The sequence below is a fragment of the Carassius auratus genome, unplaced genomic scaffold (genome assembly GCF_003368295.1).
Source record: "Carassius auratus strain Wakin unplaced genomic scaffold, ASM336829v1 scaf_tig00215988, whole genome shotgun sequence".
Classification (NCBI taxonomy): Eukaryota; Metazoa; Chordata; class Actinopteri; order Cypriniformes; family Cyprinidae; genus Carassius; species Carassius auratus.
Window position 1 is genome coordinate 9,346 of NW_020528347.1, and position 23,927 is coordinate 33,272.

Genomic DNA, 23,927 nt, shown 5'->3' on the forward strand with positions numbered 1-23,927 from the left:
GCAAACCCCAGTGTGATGATAAGTGACAGTAGGTGGCAGTCTGTACCGTTCAGAAAAGGCTCACGTGTCTGTCGAGAGCCTGAGACGGCGTTGTTAAGGTAACGTAACGTAAACACGGTTCGAGTTCAACAGCGTTCAGAAGTCCTGAACCAAAACCAGAATGAAACGTATATTTAGTAGGATTATTTTTTATATTATTTTTTATTTATATTTAATTTGAATATAAATTCTTGAATCCCATAATCTTTTCATTGGAACAACTTCGAAAACATTTGCATAAATATTTGCAGTTCCTTATCAAAGTAATTTGCTTGTCAGGAACTACAGTGACTAGATATATAATATGTTTGGCAAAATATATGCTGATACATATCTGTAAAATCATTTGGGCACGTGTATGACATTAATTAGGTCTTAACCAAAAAGTAACCATACGTCAGTAGCTACGTCTTTGTTGGACTGGAGAAGATGAGGTAGGCAATTTATTTACTGATTTTTCTTTTTGTGTATATGGCAAGCTAACTCTATCCATCTGTCTGTCTCTTTCTGTCAATTCTGTAAAAGCTGGAAATATATCTGTCATCATTTACTCACACTGATGTTGTTTCAAATCCTTGTGTCTTCCGTGGAAAACACAAAAAGATCTCATTCAAACCGCCTCAGTCACCATTTACTGTCATTGCATTTTTTTCTTTCCATTCAGTAACAGAAATGGTGACTGACACTGTCATTCTGCCAAAATAATCTTTTGTGTACCGAAAAGAAGGAAGGTCATACAGGTTCGGAATGACGTGAGGGTGAGTAAATGTCGACAGAAGTTTCATTTTTTTTTCAGGTTAACTATCCCTTTAATATACCATCAATCTCACATCATCATAATGGCTTTTTTGTTCATGCATGAATGAATCCTGATTCACTCATGTTAAAGAAACACTATGTATTGAACATGAACTCAGGGCATGTTGCTTATGAAAAGAAAAGGGCAGTTTCTTACAAATTGTTCATGCTTACATATGCGCTGGACCATAACACGCAAAAATAAATCACTCATTTGTTGTATCTATATCCCCTGGTGAGGTGCTCTGTCATGGTTTTTCTAAACAGTGGATCAACCACACACCGAACACTTTTTAAAAAGGCTTTTTATTGGCTGATAAGTGCTTATTTGAATGAACTTCACATGGAGAATGAAGCACAAGAAAAAAGGAGAAAACTCATCAACTTGACTGAGCATGTAAGAAAGTAAGTATATTGAAAAGAGATATAAAGATAGAAGAGAAGAGATATAAGTGAAATAAAGATAGAAACGCGTGCCACCTAAAAAAAAGAAAAGAAAAGAAAACATAATTCTCTGAAATAACACAATTTTTTTCTTTTTTTTAAAGGGAGGTTGTTTCTCTTTTGACTCCGTTGAGGGGGAAACCGCAAAAAAACTGGTGAAAGGTGCTGCCATTTCACTTTTATTGGCTGTCAGCAGGACAGCGTTGGCTTATCATGTTAACATCCACCACAAATCAGCCTTAATGGGCTGAACTTTTGGAACTGAACAGATCTAATTACAGACCAAACTGTCATGTCTGAATTGCAGTTATTTTGAAATTACTGTAAGCAAGCCCTCCAATTGCTTAATTAAATGTTTCCTGTAATATTCCTGTCACAACGGTTAGAATTAACAGATAAAATATGTTTTTCTGTATTATTGTAGCTATTTTATCCAGTGTAGCCAGTGTTCAGTTTAATGCGACTTCACTGTGACTTGAATTTTAATTAATATTTGAATAAAAAAAATAATAATAATAATGTTTCATTTGGTAGTGCATGGTTGCCTGTATAGAACATAGTCCTGAGAACATTATGAGAAATGTTAATTAGAAGTATTTTTTCTTTCAGTACTGAAAAATGATATATTTTTTTATATAAAAAAAAAAAAAAAAAATATATATATATATATATATATATATATATATATATATATATATATATATATATATATATATGTATATGTATATATATATGTATATATGTATATGTATATATATATGTATATATATATATATATATATATATATATATATATATATATATATACATATATATATATATATATATATATATATATATACATATATATATATATTAGAGTAAATAAAGAAATGGACAGTTTTATCCAAAAATTATCACAATTTATATATGCTTATTAGATTATTGTGTTTTGTAAAGTGCTAACTTGCATTGGTTACCTTAAATAGTTATTTCTACCTGATTTAACCCATACATATTTTTATTATTATTATACTTTTTTATATTAATACATTTCTTTTTTTTTTTTTGGTCATTGGTCCATATTAAGTAATATTTTTTGAGTGGAATAAAACCAGTTAATTTAGATGTTCACAAGTGATTTCAATACAAATGAGGACAAGGAAAAACACTGAAAAAAAAAATGTAACAAAACTGCTGCCAAAATAGTGTTCCAAAATGGCCACTTATGAGTTTCCATTATGTTTCGGACAGTTCCTTAGCAGGCAGCTGCCTATGTAGGGAACAAGGAAGCCCCCTAGGTTTAGAAACAGAGCTTTAGACATTGTAGATCTCCGTTATCTTGTTTCTTGGAAGGATTTAGTGGTCACTTTCCTTTGCTCTCTCACTTAACCTCAATTCTAAGTCTCTTAGAATATGTTTGAATAACCTCAGATTTCAGATTGCAGCCATGATCCTGAAAAGGTAATCATTGCTGACCCCTATCCCAACAGTCTGGAAGAGGTTCTGAACTCGAGGCCTGAAGGCAACCTTATCTACTCCATCAACAATCACCCACCCTGGTACCTCTGCATTCTTCTGGCTTTCCAGGTGAGAGACGACATGCAACAAATGTGGCTTAACCCCTGCAACATGTGAAGAGTCTTAAAGCACACATCTCCTAAGTGGACAGGGCTCTCCTGATTTGAACTACTTACACAGGGGACCTTTAATGGGCTTTTAGGGTTAAACTGACAGCTTGAGGCTAGAGTTCTACTTAGCATGCCAACAAAAAGTGGATGTGTAATCATCCGGTTGAGTTGCCTTGAAGCAAAAAAACTGCTCACTGTGCATGCGTTTGACTATAGTTTGTTATAATTAGATTTTTTTGTACTACACCTATGCCCAGTTTGGGTTTGTGGGATGTGTGCAAGTTTTTAATATTTTTGTTTTAGTGTTGCCTTGAAGGGCACGATCAGGGTTACTAAAGATGAAGTGGAACTCCTCAATACCCAGGAATGCTGCCCTGATGCTTGGACAAACCTGATATCTCACAGATCTGCTTGTTTTATACATATCCAGTCTTTTTTGGGTGTACAGAGGCAGCATTGCCCTAATCACCTCTATATTGTTTACATGCAATGAGGCTATTTCTTTTGACCCTTTGACTTCAGTTGTTTTTTATTCCATGCTTCAATGTAAAATTGATTATGATCCTAAGTCATATTTACACTGCAAGTCCACAAATGCCCTGAAGCTGAGTAAATAATGGGGTCATTTTCATTTTTGGGTGAGCTGTCCCTTTGAGGGGCATTTATATTGGTGAAATATGAAATAAATTTTGCAGCCAAAAATGATTCATTGTCTGTTGTCAGTAGTAGTGTAGTTATGAAGTACAGCTCACACAGAAATCACTTTTAAACCAAGTAGTTTCCTCTTGGTCACATAGCAAATTCATATGACATAAAAACTAGTGAACTCTGCATGAGGAACTTTTCCAGAAACTCCCATTTTGTGCAGAATCTTATAGAAAGGACTAGCAAATGCCAAACAACAGCAGATGTCATTGATGAGTGTCCCTTTAGAGTCGAAGTGATTTTGTAAACTTTTTGTTCATAGTAATTACTCTTGGCTCTTACAGTTTCCGTTTTGCAACTTTGTTGCATCCAATTGCAGGGCTCTGAACCAGTTCAAGGAACGAAAACGAAAATCGGAAATAAACTAAATTTTGACAGGAACAGAACCAGAACCAGAAACAAAATCAAATTTTATAGTTCCGAACAGAATCGAAAATTAAAAAATGTCCATTAAACGGCTAATAACGTTATTTTACCGTTCCATTTAATATTTGAAATTTGCTGTCAACCAATCATGAATTCTAGTAGTAGCCTACTATGCAAATGTGAAGCTGAAGCCAACGAGTGAAATGTCTGCTAAGCTGTGAACTCCTCATAGGGAAGTCGCAATGGCAATGCATCGCCCTTAGAGTTTATCTGAGGATAGTGAGATGAATTCAACAGGACTGAGTTTCCCAAAAGCTCATAAAAATGATCGTACGACTGATCTTAATATTACGATTGTTTCCCAAAAGCATCTTAACTTAAGTAGCATTTGAAAATCATTGTAGATCTACAAGTGCTCTGGAGTAATCGTAAACCCTTAAGTGCATCTTAAGACAGATTTATGCGGTCAACTTTAGGACGACCGGCAGATTATACCTTTAATTTTATTCAAGTGCAATGTGATTATAATATAAGTCATTTATTGTACTTTATTGCACACTTTATTACTCCTTTTTTCATTATTTTTTATTAATATGTAAATGAACTAATTAAAAAGGGCAGAAAAATAGAAATACACATATAAATTAAACGACTGAAAAATAAAAATAAAACCAAAAAAAGAAATAATGTAGGGAAATATGCTTCATATTTTTTGGGAAACACACATGAAACAATAACGAACGATCTTAAAATGACTTGTAGCACAAAATATTTTATTTTTTAATTTTTTTTAACAATGCAGAAAACATTTTTAAATATCTTAAAAATACTTAAATGCCTTTAAAGTGTTGATAGATTTTTTGGCCGAAATCTAGAAAAGATGATGCTGTATTGGCTGACTTAACACAGCAGGTTAATTATTGGCTAACGTTACCAGATCTCTCTTTCTTCCTTTTCTTTTTGAATAAAGAAAATGCTGTACTTTATTATTAATAATTATATTATTATTATTATTAGGAAAAGTATAGGCAAATAAAATTGTTTTAAAAAAAATAACGTTATTAACTGGAATTTCTTCCACCCGAACCTGTTTCAGAACGTTAATAATATCAGAGGAACACAGGAACAGAAACGTTAAAATAATGATTCTGCTCAGAGTGAATCATTGAATTTTTTATTTTTTATTTCAAACCCTTTCCTATTGTCTCTTTCACTCAAAATCACAAATTCTCATTAAAATGAATGCCATGGTTGCTTTGAAAATCATCATGATCACCGTGAGCACCTCAAGGCTTTGCTTCCTCTCTAGACAGTGTTATTCCTTATTATATGCATCTGATGTTTAAGATGAGGGGAACATGAGTCTTCCACTTATTCGTCCGGATGACACATGGAGATCAAAGGCAACTGGGTGGGGGGAGAGAAAGGGCAGGAAGGTACACAGGGGACTTGCATCGACATGTGAAGTAAGATGATGTGCCGAGTGCAAAGAGAAGTACAAAGAAGAACCCTCCTCCCTCCAGCACGCTCACTTTCATCTCTCCGGCATCACAGAGGGGAGGAAAAAGCAGGGAGAGACCTGGTATTTCATGTCAGCGCAGACTCCCCAAGAGCCCCTAACTGGTTTCTGCTTTCATTACCACTGTTTTTACTCTAATACAATCCCTCTAGGCTTATGAAATTACATTAAATTCAAAACTGTTTTGCTGGCTCCACTTGACTTCTGGGAAAAGGCCGCTGTGAAGGCATAAGCCAGAACAATAAAACAACAGGAATTTAAGTGTGGACAAACAAGTTTATTTCCATGTTTTTCCTGCTGTGTAAATTCTCTCCTGTGCACAGTCTCCAGATCCGCCCCATAATCTCCTGTCAAAGATGCTGAGCGTCCAGCCAAGTTTTACTTTTCGGAGCCCGGCAAATTTATGAAGCTTACTGCTGAGAGTAAAAAGGGGCTATCAATTCACAACGGATAGGCCAACATCTGTCTTACATTTTTCGCACATCTCCCTGTCTCAGTCAGGCCACATTTAAGATTTGCTAAATATTTTGTGATCATCTGTCTTCCCTCATGTCTCGCCCCACTTAACGGGTGGTTTGTGATGAACCTAAGCCCGGTGTCATTACGTTAGCTATTCATTCCTGTTCCTTGCTTCACACAGCATTACGTACTGGCGTTCGGTGGCATCCTGGCAATTCCTCTCATCTTAGCAGAGCTGCTGTGCATCAATGTCAGCTCATCTTATTCATCTCGGGCATGAGCACTTTGCTACAGATCACCCTCGGGACCAGGTACTGGGATAAGCATTTCACAGAGTGTGAATTATATACATTGCCAGAAGAAAAAGTGTGGAAATGTACAGTTAGTTGATAATTATTCTGCCGCTTTCCTGTTTTTCTGTATGCAGCAGCTTTAACACAATTTAATTCTATAAATTTCTATAGAAATAAAGGTGACTTCACCTGATTTAGTTAATACACAACCTAAAAAAAGACTGGTTTCAAGTATATTGAGCCCCACTGACTTTCATTGCATGGACATATTAAGGCACATTTATTTTATAGAAATACTGAATTATACAATACAGATTGTTTCATAGCAACTTCACAGAAATAAACAGGAAAGCAGTGGTGTAACATTTCAGCTTCAATTCTAGCACGTCTTTATCTCAAACAGCCCAGCATGGTAGTAGCAATGCCAAGGTCATGGGTTTGATTCCCAGGAAAAGCAGTGTGAAAAGTAAATGAGATTCAAGTGTCTGCCAAATGCATTCATGTAAGATTTCTGCTCTACAGAAGACATTTGTTATGATTCAGGTCAAGTCGGTTCAATTGTAGTGTCAATATTACGAAATGATTTTATCTAGCTATAATGCGGCTCTAAAAAAGACAGGTCATACAGGTTTGAAATGACATGAGAGTGAGTAAATAATGACAGAATATTAACACAAGTACCTTAAAATCATTTTGGCTCTGGTGTTTTTCAGCCAGAACATTTGCTTTTAATGATTTTTATAAGTCAATGAAAGGAATATTACATTGTTTCCTACAGTATGACTACTGCCAATGCTTTTATGATAAAACATAAAATAGGCTCGACGCAAAATAAACATTCTTTACATCTTCTCAGGTTGCCGATCCTCCAAGAGGGGACATTCCCCTTCATTACCCCAGCCTTGGCTATCCTCGCCCTTCCCAAGTGGAGATGCCCAAACACCAGGGCCACTTCTCACCTCAATGCCACAGATTCTGCAGCGCTCCTCGTGGATGGCCATGATATGTGGAAAGTCTGCATCCATGAGTTAATGTAGGAAATGTAATTTCAAAGCTAATCAAAATAATTGCAGCGTTCACTTTGTGCTGGAGTTTGAAACAAGCGTGGCTGTGAGTCATGTGTCAGAAGGAACTGTGAGTCACCAGCGACCGACAGACGATAATGATCCACTTTGTGCTCAAATTATACAGGGTGATCTCATTCGTATGCATATGGAAAGGGCAAACTTACATTTTTGTGAGTTTTAGAGACTTGCATATCTTAACAAAGCCTGGTTCAAAATAAAATTGCTAGAAGCTATTGAGAATACTCTCATTGAACTTCTACATTTATGCATTGGCGGATGCTTTTGTCATGAATTTATGCATACACTGTTGATTTATTTACACAGTACAGTGAAATTTTTTTTACGTTATTAATCATTGATTTACAGTTAATACAATAAAATTCATAAAAAGGATTCATAAATATTTGCATGTCTCTAAATTATTATATATATTATTGTTTTAGAACAGAAAAGATGCTGGTGATAAACTTTTTATTTTTTTATTTCCCTTGTTTAATGAATAAAACAGATGTTTTTTTCTCTGAACATTCTGACCTCTTCTTGTCTTCTCATAGATCTAGGGGGCCATTCTACTGGCCTCAATGCTTCAGCTTGTTCTGGGCCTGTCGAGTCTCGTGGGACTAGTGCTGAGGTTCATCGGGCCGCTGGCCATTGCTCCCACCATCAACCTCATCGGACTGTCTCCCTTAATCCAGACGGGGCAGAAGTCAGGAGCCCACTGGGGAATTGCAGCTTTGTGGGTTACTGTAGAGTTATGGGTAAATTTGAGAGCCGAGTCCATACGGTAATTTGTATTTCTGATTGTGTAGGTCTTCTGCAGACTATGCAATGCATGGATCCTTTAAAAACAAAACGTGTTTATCTGTAGAGATGAATCCTCTTTACTGTTTTCATTTACATGATAATACATCACTCAGATCCTTTGCTGAGAAATGTTGTTCATTACTCATCCTCATGCATTCCTAAGAGGATACATTAATGTTGATTAGGTTTAAGTGTCTCGTCCCTCAGACCCTCCCTGTCCATGTGCCTCTGCCAAAGGTTTAAGGCACATATGTGACCCTGGACCACAAAACCAGTCTTAAGTCACTGGGGTATATTTTTTGCAATAGCCAAAAAATCATTGTGTGAGTCAAAATTATCGCTGTGGAATTGTGACTGCACATCGGTGTAATAATTTAGGAGATGGATATACTGTGAAACTACATACATACAATATGTTATAACATTTGAAAGCACGACTGAATGTCTATGAAACGTCGTTCAATAATGCAAATTTGAAATAACGGCACCTAAACATTTGAACCAATTTGCAACCATATGTATTATGGAGGACGAGAAATTACTTAAGCATAAATAAATGAATGAATAAATAAGTAAATGCAAAAATAAATAAATGTAGAAATACATAAATAAATATATAAAGAAAATAATATAGAAATACATTAATAAATGTATGCATGAAAATGAACATTATTTTAGTACAAGAGAACATATAGCAGTGTGGGCTGCTTTTAGTGTCTGAATTTGTTTGTCAATAATGAGGTCCAAGTTTAATAGCTTATATACAAAAAAATGTATTTATAAGTAAATTTTAAAACAATGTATAGGTTTTTTTTCACTATTGAACAACATTCACTAACGATAGTGAAAGACGTTAGATTGTATGTTCTCCAGTTGGATGTTGGACATCTCTGCATTCGCCCAAATCCCAATCCCTGTGAATCGGTAGCGTCTGAGGCGGCAGAGGATTCTACGTGGTTTTAAAGCCTCCCTAGAAGCTACGTTTGCAATTTAAACAGTGATTTGTAAAAAGAAAAAATAATTTGTTATTTGTAAGGTCCAGGGGGTCATTCAGCGTATGCCTGAAAATATGGGTCAACCTGTGTTCCATATAGCTTTAATACAGAACGCTTCTCTGATGCATTACATACAGATGATTCCATATTATGTGTAACGGTTGACACCCCAATTTAAAATGCAAAAGAAAATTGTCTGGGGGGCCCCATAGTGTTTGGTGCCCTGGGCTGCTGAGGTCAAAAATGCCTTTAGAGCTCAGAAACGATTGCAGAGTTCAGAAAAAAATCTGCTGAATTGAATGTTCACAGAAGCACATAGTCTTCATTACCCTTAATGGAAGAAGTTTGAAACATCCAGGAACTCTTCCTCAAGCTGGCCTCCTGGCCAAACTGATCAATTGATGGAGAAGTGCTTTGGTTAAGAGTGGTGACCAGTAAGCTGATGGTCACTCTAGTTGAGCTCCATGACCATATGTAGAGATGTGAAATACTTACAGAAGGACAAACATCGCTGCACGCTCCACCGATCTAGGCTTTATGGTGGTGTGGCAAGACTTAGTCCTCTCCTCGGTGAGCAAAAATCCAAAAAGCATGAAAAAGATGATCTGGTCTGATGGACCTCAGTTCCAAGCACCATGTTTGAAGGAAACCAGGCACTGCTCATCACCTGCAGAGAATAGACGACTATGTCAATGTCATCAAATGGCACAGCCAGATCCTGGGCTTGAACCCAGTCAAATATTTCTGGAGAAACCTGCCCCATCCAACCTGACAGAGCTTAAGAGGTGAAGAGGTGAGGAGAAAAATGGCAGATAATTGCCAAATGCACATGTGCAAAGCTTGTTGCATCATACCAAAAAAGACTTGAGGCTATAAAGGTGCTTCAGCTAAGTACTGAGTTAATGGAATGAATACTTATTTTTAATACATTTTCAAAGTTGCGACAGGTCAGTTTTTGCTTTGCCATTGTGGTGGATGGAGTGTAGACTGACGTGGAGAAAAAAGTCATTTAAAGCAGTTCAACATAAGGCAGCAACATAACAAAAAAATTAAGGTGTATGAATACTTTCGCAAGGCACTGTATATAAATATATATATAAGTCCAGCAAGCCTACCTACACCAAGAACCGCAAGGCAGATAAGATCCAGCAATTTCCGAAAGAGCTGGGGATGCTGAAGAAGTGGTTCAAGGCAGCAGATGAAGAGGAGAGGTCACCTCTCGCTGAGCTTCATATACCATCAGGAAGAAGCTCATAACCCTGCAATGCACGGGAGATGCAGGATTGAGAAAGCTAGGAGGCAAACCTCCTTTTTAGCCACCTTTGGCTTTACGAAGTGGCAGGAGCAATAAGCTCCAGCTTCCTATTAGTAGTCTGGAGAAGAAGTTCAAGGTCTCTTGCATAATAGAGGCAGTGGTTTACCGAGGCTCCAGAGACTCCAGAGTGGCGTTAATGAGCACTGAGGTGTGGACTAGTAGGAAGTGGAGAGCGAAAGAGGGGCTACAGATGGCAGAGTGCTGAATGAGACACAAAGTTTATGTGGGAACAGTGGCAGGGGGCGAGCAGGTCTGGGATTCATCCCCCAGTCTTGGTACGCTGAGGCATGTGGAAAGAACAGATGCCATTTGGCCCTGTAGGAGGTCCTTGTAGGCGTAGAGGAGGTGAGGACCAGCAGGATGGTAAACCTGCATCAGCAGGGGGCATGGATGTGAAGGAGTGCTTGAGAAGAAACTGACCTGGAATGACTTCTGAAAGGCAGACCCACAGCGTATTAAGTTCATGATTCAAGCTGTCTATGATGTGCTCTCCAACCCGGTTAGCCTTTATGTCTGGAGCAAGAGTTACTTTCCAACTTGTTCACACTGCCCCAGGAGAGGGACCCTGGAGCAGCTGCCCGTCAGCCCTTGTAGAGGGTCAGTATCGCTGGTGACACGACCAGGTCCTGAAGTCTGTGGCAGATGCCATTTGCAGTGAAGTGGCCTATTATTAACATGTCTGCATCCAGAGGAGAATTGCTTTTGTAAAGGCTGGAAAGCAGCCAAGATTGCAGATAACACCAGTAGCCAGCTTGCTCTCATCAGCACCAGACTGGTTACTGCAGGTTGACTTGGGTAAGCAGCTCAAGGTCACAGATTTTGCAACATCGACCTGTTTAAGACCAGACGTGGTGGTGACATCTGCTTTGTCTAAGCAGGTTCCCTTGTGGAACTGACAGTCCCTCGGGGAGACCGTATGGAAGAGGCCAATGAGCGCAAATGGCTTAAGCTCAAAGCTCAAAGAGGAGAGCCGGAGGAGGGGTTATGCAGAGGTGGGATGGGATGCAGAGGCTTCGCTCTTTGTGTAAGAGCTTCACCCTGCTCAGCATCATAGGAGCTGCAAAGAGAAGAGCTATTTAGTCTATCACAGATGCCGCAGAAACAGCCTTGAGGTAGATTTGGATTAAAAGGTCAGAAGAGTGGGTTAGTGCTGCTGGGACACAAGTTGGGGCCTGATCAACCCCAGCTGGATCGCCTGAGGGAGTGTGTCTGATGTTGAAAGACCTAAAACACCCAATGATCTCAGGAAACATCACTGATGATTGTGTCCCAGAGCATCTACGGATGCATCTATGCACTGCACTGTATCTTTTACTTTCATATCACACACAGTGTTTTTGTCATTTGAGCACTTACTCACCTCAGCATCGTTCATCTCACCTTGGGCACAACCGTCGTAAATAAATCCACCCTCCAGTGTATTTATTTTGAGCTCTCCTTGTCGTGTGTTCCTTCCACCCGTGACAATACACATGGATTATAACAGTGCTGTCTGTTTGTTTGATGCTCTGAAGGCCATATAGCAGCTGTGGATAGCAGATTAGCACGCAGCTCTCGTCCAGGCAGGCAATGATGTAGGAAGGGAGAGGCTGCTGGATGCAGGGATGCTGAGGTGAGATGCTCTGAATCAGTATACCAATACAGAATGCACATAAATGAAATGATTTAAAGCTGGAGAATGTGGATTCTATTTTAGATTGTGATAGACCAGATATATTATATAATCCATAGTCTTGTTTATCCTGAAATAATAAAACTGTTTGTAGAAAACACAAAAGGTGAAATTTTCAAAGAGCTATCCCTAATAGAACCTGAGATTTAAAAATTTTTTTTTTTTTTTTTTAAAAAGTCAAAAAGCTCCTATGTTTGTTTTGTGTTTATTGTAATAATTAAAACTTATATAATGTTATTAATAAAGAATTACACTCATATTTTGTAGTTCAAAGGGTTTTCTTTAAAATGAAACATTGAATTTTTTTTCATTTCCTCAATTGTATGTGTGCAGGGGTAAACATTTGAATTTGAGTATGTCAAATTTAGGTGAAAATACCAAAGAACACCCCTGAGCTTATGTGTCTAAAATCCACAGGGCCAAAAATTCCAGTGGTTGAAAAAAACATACACATCTATTATCTCTTAACTGTAAAAATTACAGAAGAAATAATCAAATTAATCTTATCATAAATTAAAATACCAACAAAGAGACAAAACAGTTTGATTCAAAGATATATGGTTTCCCTGGAACATTTTGTCAACTCTCTGGCATTTATGAATAATACATGTGATTTTCATAGTCAACAAACATGAACATTAACTGTTTCAACAGTACTGTCACAGCTGTTTCCCAAGTGCTATTTGCATTCAAAAGACATGACTGTTTAAAAAAGAATGAGCCATCTTGAATGGCAGTGTTTCTTTTAGAATCCACAGATGAGAGATACATCTGCTCTCAGGGCATTGGTGATAAAGTGACGTGAATGGGGAAGATTTAGCAACTGTCATTCACAGTGAACCATAGTTTGCTTTTGCCACCCATAAAGGTGTGGTGTATTAATGTATCCAACACATGAAGCAGTCAGGCATATGATTCATCACCTTGTTTCAGCTTTCCGCCCAGTTTCAGCTCTGTTAAGAAATTAAGATTGAGAATGATATGAGAACGGGTTTTGGATTTATCGCGATAAAAAAAAAAAAAAAGAACACAGGGTGGATTTTTATCATTATAGGGTGGTTGTGGACACACACTGCCAACACACATTTTAGTTCACACAACACGTAAATTGAATTTTGCAGCCAATGACCCCTTTTAGGTTTCCAGCATTACTTTGCACAGCGTCCCATTTGACTTCTTTAGATATAGCCCATAATATGTACCGCCCGGAAGCTTCCTTGTTAGGGAATGTGGTATTTTAATCTTCAAATAGCTAATTCAGGTTTGACTGCATCAGTGTCTGAATGTTACTGAGGAGAATTCATTGTTTCACCTGACCCACTTAAAATTAAATCCCTTGAGACATCTATGTGCTTCGGGCTGATATATGATAATAAAGCATGGGCCTCATTTTACTGTGTGCATTTTACAATATATGCCCCTCTTATCCATTCACTCTGAATGATAGCAGATGTCTTTTGAAGCCATCCTTTGTCAATACACTGTTATATTGAATGTACTGAATAGTGTAGTTTTTAATTTTTTTTTATTTTGTAGTATGTTTTTAAAAGAACTGTTTTCTATTTTAATATATTTCGAAATGTAATTTATTCCTGTGATGGCAAAGCATTATTACTCTGCTCTTCAGTGTCACATGATCCTAAATCATTCTAATATGCTGACTTGGCGCTCAAGAAATGTTTCTTATAATCAATGTTGAAAACAATTGTGCTGCTTAATCTTTTTGTAGAAACCATGATACATTTTTTTCAGGATTATTTAATGAATAGAAAGTTCAAAAGAACAGAACATATTTGAAATAAATGATATACAAAGCACACTTTTTTTTGCATTTGTCAAATGGACTCTCTGACCTTTCATTCAATTTGGCTGTGACTGATTACTAATTTAACTGCCATACACAGCCTTGAAAAACACACCACTTCATACCAGAAAGGCTGATTCAAATCTGGTATTTTAGGTATTTATCTGATTAAAATCTTGTTCAATTTTGGACAGGAGTCAAAGTAAACATACCTCTGAGATACTGTAACAAAAGAAAAACGAATCAATCCAAAGGTTGAGTTTAAGTGGACTGAAAAATTATTTTCCTTGTAACCTTATAAACCTGTAGTTATGTATATAGTCTCAGCATGCCAGTATAAAAACTACATACTCTTCATTTTTATTTTCATCATAAAGTATAGTAAGAAACACCTTACAGTTGCAAAAGGAACTTCGCTAATCTCTTAACTCTTGGTTTTTTAGGACAGTGGGGTTTGCCGACTGTGAGTGTGTCGTCTGTGCTGGGCATGATGGCTGGAGTCCTGGCTTCAACAATGGAGTCCATTGGAAACTATTATGCATGCACTCGTCTCTCGAGCGCCTCCACCGCCCACGCATGCTATTAACCGTGGCATTGCAATTGAAGGCGTGGGCTGCATCTTGGCTGCCCTGTGGGGTAATGGTAAAGGCACCACCTCCTACAGACAGAATATCACCACTCTGGGAATTACAAGGGTAGGATTTGTCTGTTTATTGATAATAATACATATAACTATATTCATTGCTGTTGCCACCAACGCCTTGTTCAAATTCAGTTCTGTTGTACATGTTATTTGTTATTTCAACACTTTTATGCTACTATTCAACTAAACTTTCACTCTCCTGAAGTCACACTTAAGTACACCACCAGTCAAAGTTGGCATATTTTTCTTTTTGAAATTGTATTTTTGAAAGAAGCCTCTTATGCTCACCAAGACTGCATTTATTTGATCACAAAAACAGTGAAACTCTTAATATTGTGAGTCTATATAAATAAATATATTGAATTAAAATGTAAAGTAATATATGTTAAATAAAAATATAATTCATTGCTGTGACAGCAAAGCTAAATTGATAATACGCTGAATCTGATTTGATGCTCAAGAAATATTTATTGGTATTATCAATGTTGAAGGGGTGGTTAACTGTTTTTTTTTTTTCTAGGCTTGATTGTTTTTATGGGGAACAGTATTAAATGTGCTCATGCTTCATAAAAAAAAAAAAAAAAAAACAGAATTAACCTTTATTCCACACTGTTCTGTGCCTTCTCAAATGCCTCAATTTAATTCCTGTTATTATGAAGCCCTTCCCTTAGAAATACGCGATGGGATTTGCTAAACCACCTTGAGCACGTCTGAACATCCCACCCCTCAAGCTCAGAATATTCTTTAGTTTTATTGTAAATGACGTTCTCTATATTGCTAATCAATTTGAGCCCTATTGAGATGCAGAGAATATTAATGAAGATGATCGCGCAGAACCTGTGCAAGCTCGGCTCTTAAAAGGGTCATATGATGCAATTTTAAAGATCATTATTTTGTATATTTGTTGTAACAGACTATGTTGACATGCTTTAATGTTCAAAAAACACATAATTTTTCAAATAATGTACATTATTGTAGGTCCTTTATGCCCCGCCTCTCTCAAACACGTTTTCTACAAAGTCCCTCCTTCCGACAACGTAGTCTGCTCTGATTGGCCAACTGACCCAGTGCATTAAGATTGGACGAACACCACAAGCACTCGTCAGAAATGTAACACCCCTTTCCATAATCACAAGCTTCGTCTCTCACAATAAATGTAAAGACACTTAATAATGTCCTTAGTTTTACCATCAGTTCAAGCCCGAAAGGGGAACCGAGTCGCGTGACAGACAAAGTGATGAAGCTCATATGTGTTTGCAATTCACAAGCCACGGACGGTTAAGACAGCTGACTCCACTGAGATGTGATCATCTCTCTCTCTCTCTCTCGTACACACGTGTGCCCACACATGCAAAACGTGCAAAACTCAACACATTTGAGCAGTCAATAGTAAATACTTAAACTAATAATCTGCATTTGAACAGTCAATACACTATTAAATACTTTAACTAATAACAAAACATACTTCCATTAGCTGATTGTAGCAGAGTTAGAATAACCTCCTCTCCTAGGTTCACGAAACGGTCTTCCATAAAATGCGTTGCTGTTTTGTTGTAAGTTTTCATTGTAAGATTCGTAGATGTATCTACTGTACTTTCGGAAGGCCAAATAAAGTACTTTTGCCTAGATACCACTAACTGCAGTTACTTAAAGCCCCACTTCTGTCTTTGCGTGTACATTTGGGCTGCATTAAGCAAATATTTCCACAAAGTGACATAGAGATGTGGGGGTGTATGACAAAATGTATATTAGTTATTAAGATCGATGTGGTTTTGAATTGGGAAAAGAAATATGACCGTTTTGAACGTTTTGTTATATTATGAGCTTTATGTGAGTATGTATACTACATGCATGCAGATAAAGTTGAATATAGGCTACTTATATCCAATTTAATTGATTAATATTGATTAATATATTTTACACTTTGCAAGTAATCAAGTCCAGGCAGTAATCATGTAATCATGTAATTGTACAAGTAATCATGCAGCAAGATTTAACTGTATATAGAATGCTATATAACAGTTTTTCCCAAAAGCACTGTTATCAAAGCAGTATTGAAAACATTTGTAAAATAATGAATACTGATAATTTGGAAGTACAAATATTCCAGGTACTGAACTAAAATCATAATGTTTCACTATAGAAAAAAAAGAGAGAGAAGTAAAGATAAATGAATTATCATTAATAGTTAAAAATGTTACTACCCTAAAGAATCTGCAAGTCATCCTGCAGATAACATGTTCTGAAGTTCAGGCTGATCTTAACACTGAGTGTTGCCCTCTCAAACATCAATGACTATTTGTACCTTTTGTGATCGTTCCTGTGCATGAGTCCTGGGCAATGAAGGTGTCCACTGTTCTCAAAAATCCTCCAGGTCCTGTAAATTCTTCTGGTTTCTCAGCATCCTCTGCACTTTTGAACTCTTACACATTTAGGATAATTGAGGGACTCATTCACATTAATTACAAGCAGCTTCAAGCCATCATTAATTCTTGAGGAAGCAACACATGACATTATTGTGATTTTTTGAAGAATGTTTAAACATCCATTTTGTAATGTCTTCAGGGAAGTGCTATTTCCAAAATTTCTAAAAGGTCTTATTTAAAATATTTTCTTTCTGTTTTCAAATTTTCTTTTAAATCTTTTGATTCTCGGTTTCTCAACCTTCAGTGGTTTTGTGCTTCCAACATGGTTTCACTCGAACCCAGGCATGATCAATTACAGCAGCATTTAACCCATCAGCAATAGGTATATAAAGAAGTGGCATTAGTCAGCAACAGCAATAGTAAAAGGGCTAGTTCTCCCAAAAATGAAAATTAGGTCATAAATTAAAGTCATACTAGGTGTATATGACTTTCTTCTTTCAGACGAATCCAGTCAGAGTTATTTAAAAAATTGTCTTTTATCTTTCAAGCTGTTTCATGCCACTCAAGGTGCATGCATCAGTCCAAAAGAATTGTTATAAAAAACGCATCCATAAAAAAAAAAAAACAGAGCTCCAGAGAGTGAATAGAGGCCGTCTGTAGCTAATCGATGTGTTTTTATAAGAAAAATATCCATATTCTAAATGTAATAATCACTTTAATGTAGCTTGCACCAACAGTTGTTCACAGAAGCAGTTCTGGGGCAGATGATGTATGAGGTCGGTGCTGCGCATGCGCCGGTGAGTCTCATGAAAACCAAAGTTTGTTAACAATTCTCGTTTGGTACTTCTAATTAGTGATCGTTGTTTTTTTTATTTTTTTTTTTTATGGATGCACTTTTTATTTAAATTCTCTTGGACTGATGTAGTGCAACACCTGCTGAGTGGCATCAAACAGCTTGAAAGATCAAAGACATTTTTTAAATAACTCAGATTCGTCAGAAAGAAGAAAGTCATATACACCTATGATGACTTCCTATGATGAGTAATTCATGGCCTAATTTTCATTTTTGGGTAAACTAACTCTTTAAAACTACATGCAACTTGTGGATCTCATTATAAAAACCCAAGATATGAGTATTCAGCATCTGTGCTGTTTTAGATAGAGTGCTGTTAGTATAATCCCTGAACACATGGGCACCCTGTAATAGGTCCAAAAAGATTAAAAGAAACCAAACCTGGACAGCAGACAAGAGTTTGCTTGTGATGTTAACCTGATCTTGTGAAAAAACTCTAGGCATTCACACAAAATTAGTTGTTTTTTTATCAAATCTTGATTGCTTTGATATAAACTTTATTTGATATAGTTTTTTCATACTTGTCTGTCACAGGACCAATACAAGACTTCTAACGTGACTGCATTTAAAAAATATTAGTTTGTGCATTTTGCTGTCATGAACTTTTAATTAACTGTTCACATTATCCATTAAATTACAATAAAAAACAATAACTCGATAAACAATTAAAATAATAGTGTGTGGGTCAGCGCAGACATAAATCGCTGTTGCACTTACAGGCATCCCGAGTTCAAATCCTTTCCTGATGCCACCCCCTATCTCTCTCCCACTTCATTCCCTGTCTCATTTACACTGTCCTATAACAATAAAGGTAAAAAATGCTGTTCCTCTTGCTCACCACCAGTGGTCTCCCTCACCTTCTCATTTTGGACTCCATTTCCCTTAACCCTCAGCCTTGGAACCAATTATCAGACAACACCTGTTTCCAATCAGGTGGACTATTTAAGCTGCACTCTCTCACCCTCTCATTGCTGTGTAATCCTTGTTGGCAACATTATTGCTAGCCACCCTAGTTTCCATGTTTTGCATGTGTGTTCCTAGTTTCCTGGTATCCTTGTCTGTGTTTTGGTAATTGGACTGTTTACCTGTTTTTTGTGATTGCTTGCTGCCTACCCCATCCATTGATTGTGATTGGATTACTATTTTGTCTTTGCCTTGGATGATATGGTCCGCTGGTGTTCAACCCGGCTTGTATGATAACGCCTTGCTCTTAATAAAGCCTACACTTGGATCTTCCAAAGTTTTCACACTCCAATGTTAAAATAATTAATTTAATGATTCTTTTCATAACTTTCTCTCTCTCTCTTTCTCTCTCTCTTTCTCTCTCTCTCTCTCTCTCTCTCTCTCTCTCTATATATATATATATATATACACAGTGGTGTAACTTTACTTTGAAAAGTGGCGGGAACACTGCGCAACTTGTTTTGCTAGTTTTTTATTAATAACCTAATTTATTAGGTGACTGGGTTGGAGTTGGAAAAACATAATTTTCACTTTTCATAAATACATCGATGTACTGGGGTGGTGCCACTGAGGGGTTGCTAGATCACTGACAGGGAGCTGGGCAATTCAGTGCTCCAGAGTCCAGACTAATTCTTCCCTCTGGTCGCTCTTTTGCAACTAACTTTCTCAGTTGGTCGCAAGAGCAGGTTTTTTTTTTTTTTTGCTACAACATGCTATTAATCAGTGCATGCTGATTAACTTTTATCATAGTTTATAGTTATATGGAAATAAAAGTGGTTAACATTCAATGCGTTCTTTTTCATCAGTAGTATTATCTGTTATTTTGATTTTGTGAACGGGAGTTCCTGTTTTGCTATGTTATAAGCCTGCCCTCGGATGCTTTCGATTTTGCGATCTGGTCAGGTTTTACAGTAAAAGATAATTGTCTCTTTTGCTTACATATATACACCTTTCACATTTTAAGACTTAAAGATGTATTCATTGTTATTTTTAATTAAAATGCACAACAACAATAAAACGATAAGATCCAATGTCAAACTAGCTTACAAAACGTTTATAAAAAAAATGAATAAGGCATGGCATAGGCCTACACGACATGCTGTATTATATGCTTTCTAATGACTCATAAACTAAGCCTACAGAACGATTAGCAAACTTGGGATTCAAATAAAAATAAAAGAGAGGTAAACAGCAAAGATTAGCTTTTCAAAATAAAACAAAACAAAAATAAATGTAAAACTAAACTTGCTATCGGTGACAGTGCTTGCATGTTTTTCCCCCACAAGAATACCAACATGTTCACCTTCTCTGGTTTAAGAAGCGGTCTTTTACTTTACTTAAGCATGAAAACCATTAATATTCACGTCATATTTGCTGCGCACACCTTCGCGCTCCTGCTGACATGTTGAGTATAAACCAGGCTCTACACTTGAAGCGCTGCACAGCTCAAACAAGTTTTCATTTTATGATTCTCATTTGCAACAGAAATGGCAGCTTTTATGAGTTGAACAATGCAGAGGTTGCGCAAGTCTTCTTTTCCCCGACACATTCATAATCACTTTGCCGGTGCTTTGAGGCAATTACTTTATGCACAAGCTTGACCGTGGAATAGGCTCTAGCCTTAAACGCCTGCCTATATATTAAAGTATGGTTAATATATTATTACCGTTATATTAAATTAATATAATGTGTGACTAGTGAACTAGAAATATCTTTAGTAGAGGGCAAACCTACTCAGCACAAGGAAGCGCTCCATTTTTTAATTAAATGCTATAATGACATTTTTTATCACCCTAATTAGATTGTGAAGAATGTTTTGGTGATCTTGTTTTCCCTTTAATAAATACCGTATGCAAGATTTATTTCAATTTCAAATACAGTATATATTCGCTTGAGCAAAATCACTTTATTTCATAGTCTATTGCTATTACATCTATATATATATATATATATATATATATATATATATATATATATATATATATATATATGAATAATTCCAGTCTGAACTCTTTTAGATGCAAATGTTGCTTCATTGACTGAACAGGACAAGAAACAGTAGTTTGAGATATGCTATTTTGGAGGTCACTCTGTGCAAGTGGCACATCCCAAGATTATCTACACTGGTAAAAAGCATTGTCTGGACTCCTGAGGTTAGGGCGACTTATCTGCCAATCCTCTTTACAAGTCTCCGTTTGACTCTGCTGTAATCTCCTCCTTTTACTCCACTGCGACCCTCTCACGTAAAAACCAATAGACCTCCTTTGACCTCCAGGCTAGCGCAACCTTTGGATGAACTTTGTCCTAATCTTTTCCCAAGTTTTCTGTTAACACTGTTTAAAACGAGGGGGCTTTTCCATGCTTTATCAGGGGCTCTTTTAAGCAGTTAATTGACAGGCTTTCAGGAATTTCTGTTTTAAGCTGACACATTGAACTCCTGACCAACGCTTGCTGTGTGGGGTTCCTCAGATTGATGTTAATTGGCCCTAGAACATTCACCCTCTTAAGACATAATCATAAAATATCTTATACCAAGAGTTTTTACGCCCACCCGTTGCCGTATATCTGTATGCATGCATTGGACATCTGTCACTGTCTGCCCAGTTCTTTGTGATCTGAATGGTTTTGTATCTGTCAACAGGCATAAAGAGCTAGATCAGCTCATAATGATTCTCTTCACCACCCACATGTTCATTGGGGATTCTTTCAGTTTGTTTTAGACAACAAAATACCAGGTAAATCAAAAATGCATGACTGTTTGGCATGTTAATCTGCAGGGTTAATCCGTCATGAAAAGTGCTCCACACAGATCTATGCTTTTTGTACTGTAAGAAAAATATCCATATTTAAAACTTTATAAACCGTAATTTTTAGCTTCTGCTAACTTTCATAATTGAGAGAGTGGTGTTACTGTTTATTTAAAAGTGACTGAAAATTATTGACTGAAATGTTTTTCAGTGAATCCATTTGATGGTTGCAAGATTTAAATATCTGCTTTGTCTTCTAGTTATGTTTAGTTAATAAAAATCATGTTTTTACGGGGGAAACAGTTATATTTCTACTAAACGCTCCACCTGCTGGCAGAGAATGAATGAGCATTTTCGATACAGCTGTTGTTTTGTTCTGAGTTCAGAACAATGCGAAAATCGACCCATGTTTTTACCCTGCAAACACACAGAGCTTTAAATGTGAACTGGTGGATCGATAAAAAAGGCAATGCATTAGAAACATCTAAACATAGGGGTGTGCAATACTTCATGTATGGTCTGCGATAATATTGTAATTGTATTTTTAAGGATGTGCGATTTGATATTATGACTTTATCGCGAAAAGCAAACACAAAACACTCCTACTAGAGTGCACGCATACATTAAGTGATGAAGTCTAGTAGGTTAGACTAGTGCGTGTTCGTGCATTTCATTCACTGCATGCATTAATCAGTCTATTGAAATGCATTTAGAATGATCACATAATTTAAGATGAGTGAAAATTTATATTTATGTAATTTCATATGGTTAATATCACATGAAGTGTACCGTTTTTTTTCCCCCAAAAGCAAGCATGATTACAAATGTGACATTTATTTTATACAACTGTTAAATAAACAAGTTAATATTAAGAGACTTACGTTTTAGACACCATATTTCTTGTTTTTGCTCCATTTCTCCAACAAAAAAATTCAGCTGTTTTGCATCTCTGAGCAACAGGACGCTGTTTTGTTCCCGAATGAACTAACCGTTTAAATGATTTGGTTCAATCGTAATGACTCACTAAACAGTGACTTACTGCCACCTTCTTAAGGTATCTTTTCATTTTTTTTTATAATTTCAAACATCAGTTTTCAGTATTTAATGATTAAAATATCAAAAGATTATTTATGCATTTGTAACTGCAGGTGAATGCATTCCATGTCCCATGTCCCTAGCTGCATTAAACCGTGTGTAAATGCATTTAAATGACACTTCTAATGCAGCTTCTGTGTTTCCTCTGCACTGCATTAATTTTCTTGGTAACAACCCAAATGCAAGAATCTGACTTAAAAGATGGTGCACACTTTTAGAAAAAAAATTACTTAAAGGTAAAAATGCCCATAAAACTTGATGGAAATTATTAATTTTGATTACTGCTGTGAACTGACCACACAGAATATGAAGAATATCAAAAAAAATTCAGGAGTCAGCGGTCCACGGTAGTGCTTAAGATATCAGCAAAATATAATCTAATTATCGTTATTGAATATTTTTTAGATCTTTATTTTTTTTATCAATATCTCACAACCCTAATTTGTGTTATTTAATTCATATAATAATTTATTAATAATAATTGTTTAATTATTCATATATTAATGAATACTTCTGTCTTTAAAGGCTGAAATGGAAAGTTTATCATTTTATAAAGCTTAGCTTTTATGAAAACTTGTATCTGAACTGTAAATTATGCTTTTTATAGTAATTGTATGGTATTTTATGGTATTTTACATGGTGCGACAGACATTGCCCTACCCCGCTCATATGGTATTAATTTTATGTGTTCAGGTCTTAAAAAGTCTTCAAAGTCTTTGATCTTAAAAATCCTGCAGAAACTCTGTACATGACCTCAGCCAAGAAATATGGGTCTTATCTAGCAAAATTTATCTTATCTAGGTTTTTTACACTTGTTCCTCAAATGGGATTGTGTAGAGCTCTTTAAAGCTGCATTGAAACTGCAATTTGGACCTTCAACCCACTAGCCACCATTGAAGTCTACTATATGGAGAAAAATCATGGAATATTTTCCTCAAAAATGTTAATTTCTTTTTGAGTGAGAAAGAAAAACATGAAAATCTTAGATGACATGGGGTTGAGATAATAACCAGGAATTTTTTATTCTTGAAGTTAACTAATCCTTTAATTTATCGACAAATACAATTGAAAACCCTTTGGTTTCCATTTTGGCAAATCTTGATCAGTTTGTGTAATTTGAGTTCTTGAGCATATAATCATGATGCCTGTACATCACTTTTCAGTGACATACAGAGTCCCACACTAAGATTTAGATTTCAAAACGTTTATAATACTGATAATAAATCAAAATGAACCCTTTTGCATGAGCGAAATCCAGTTGCGCTCATTATTTGTAGCAGGTAAAATAACATGTCACTTAGGGAACGCACACGTTTTATCCTGATTAATATTTACACGATTATAGCCATGTGAATCAATTTAGATGCATT

General features: G+C 36.4%; 1 pseudogene; it reads left to right on the plus strand.

The window, feature by feature from the left end:
• The first annotated feature begins 332 nt into the window (after positions 1 to 332).
• Positions 333 to 8,577, plus strand: LOC113096593 (solute carrier family 23 member 1-like; annotated as a pseudogene).
• The last annotated feature ends 15,350 nt before the right edge of the window (positions 8,578 to 23,927 follow it).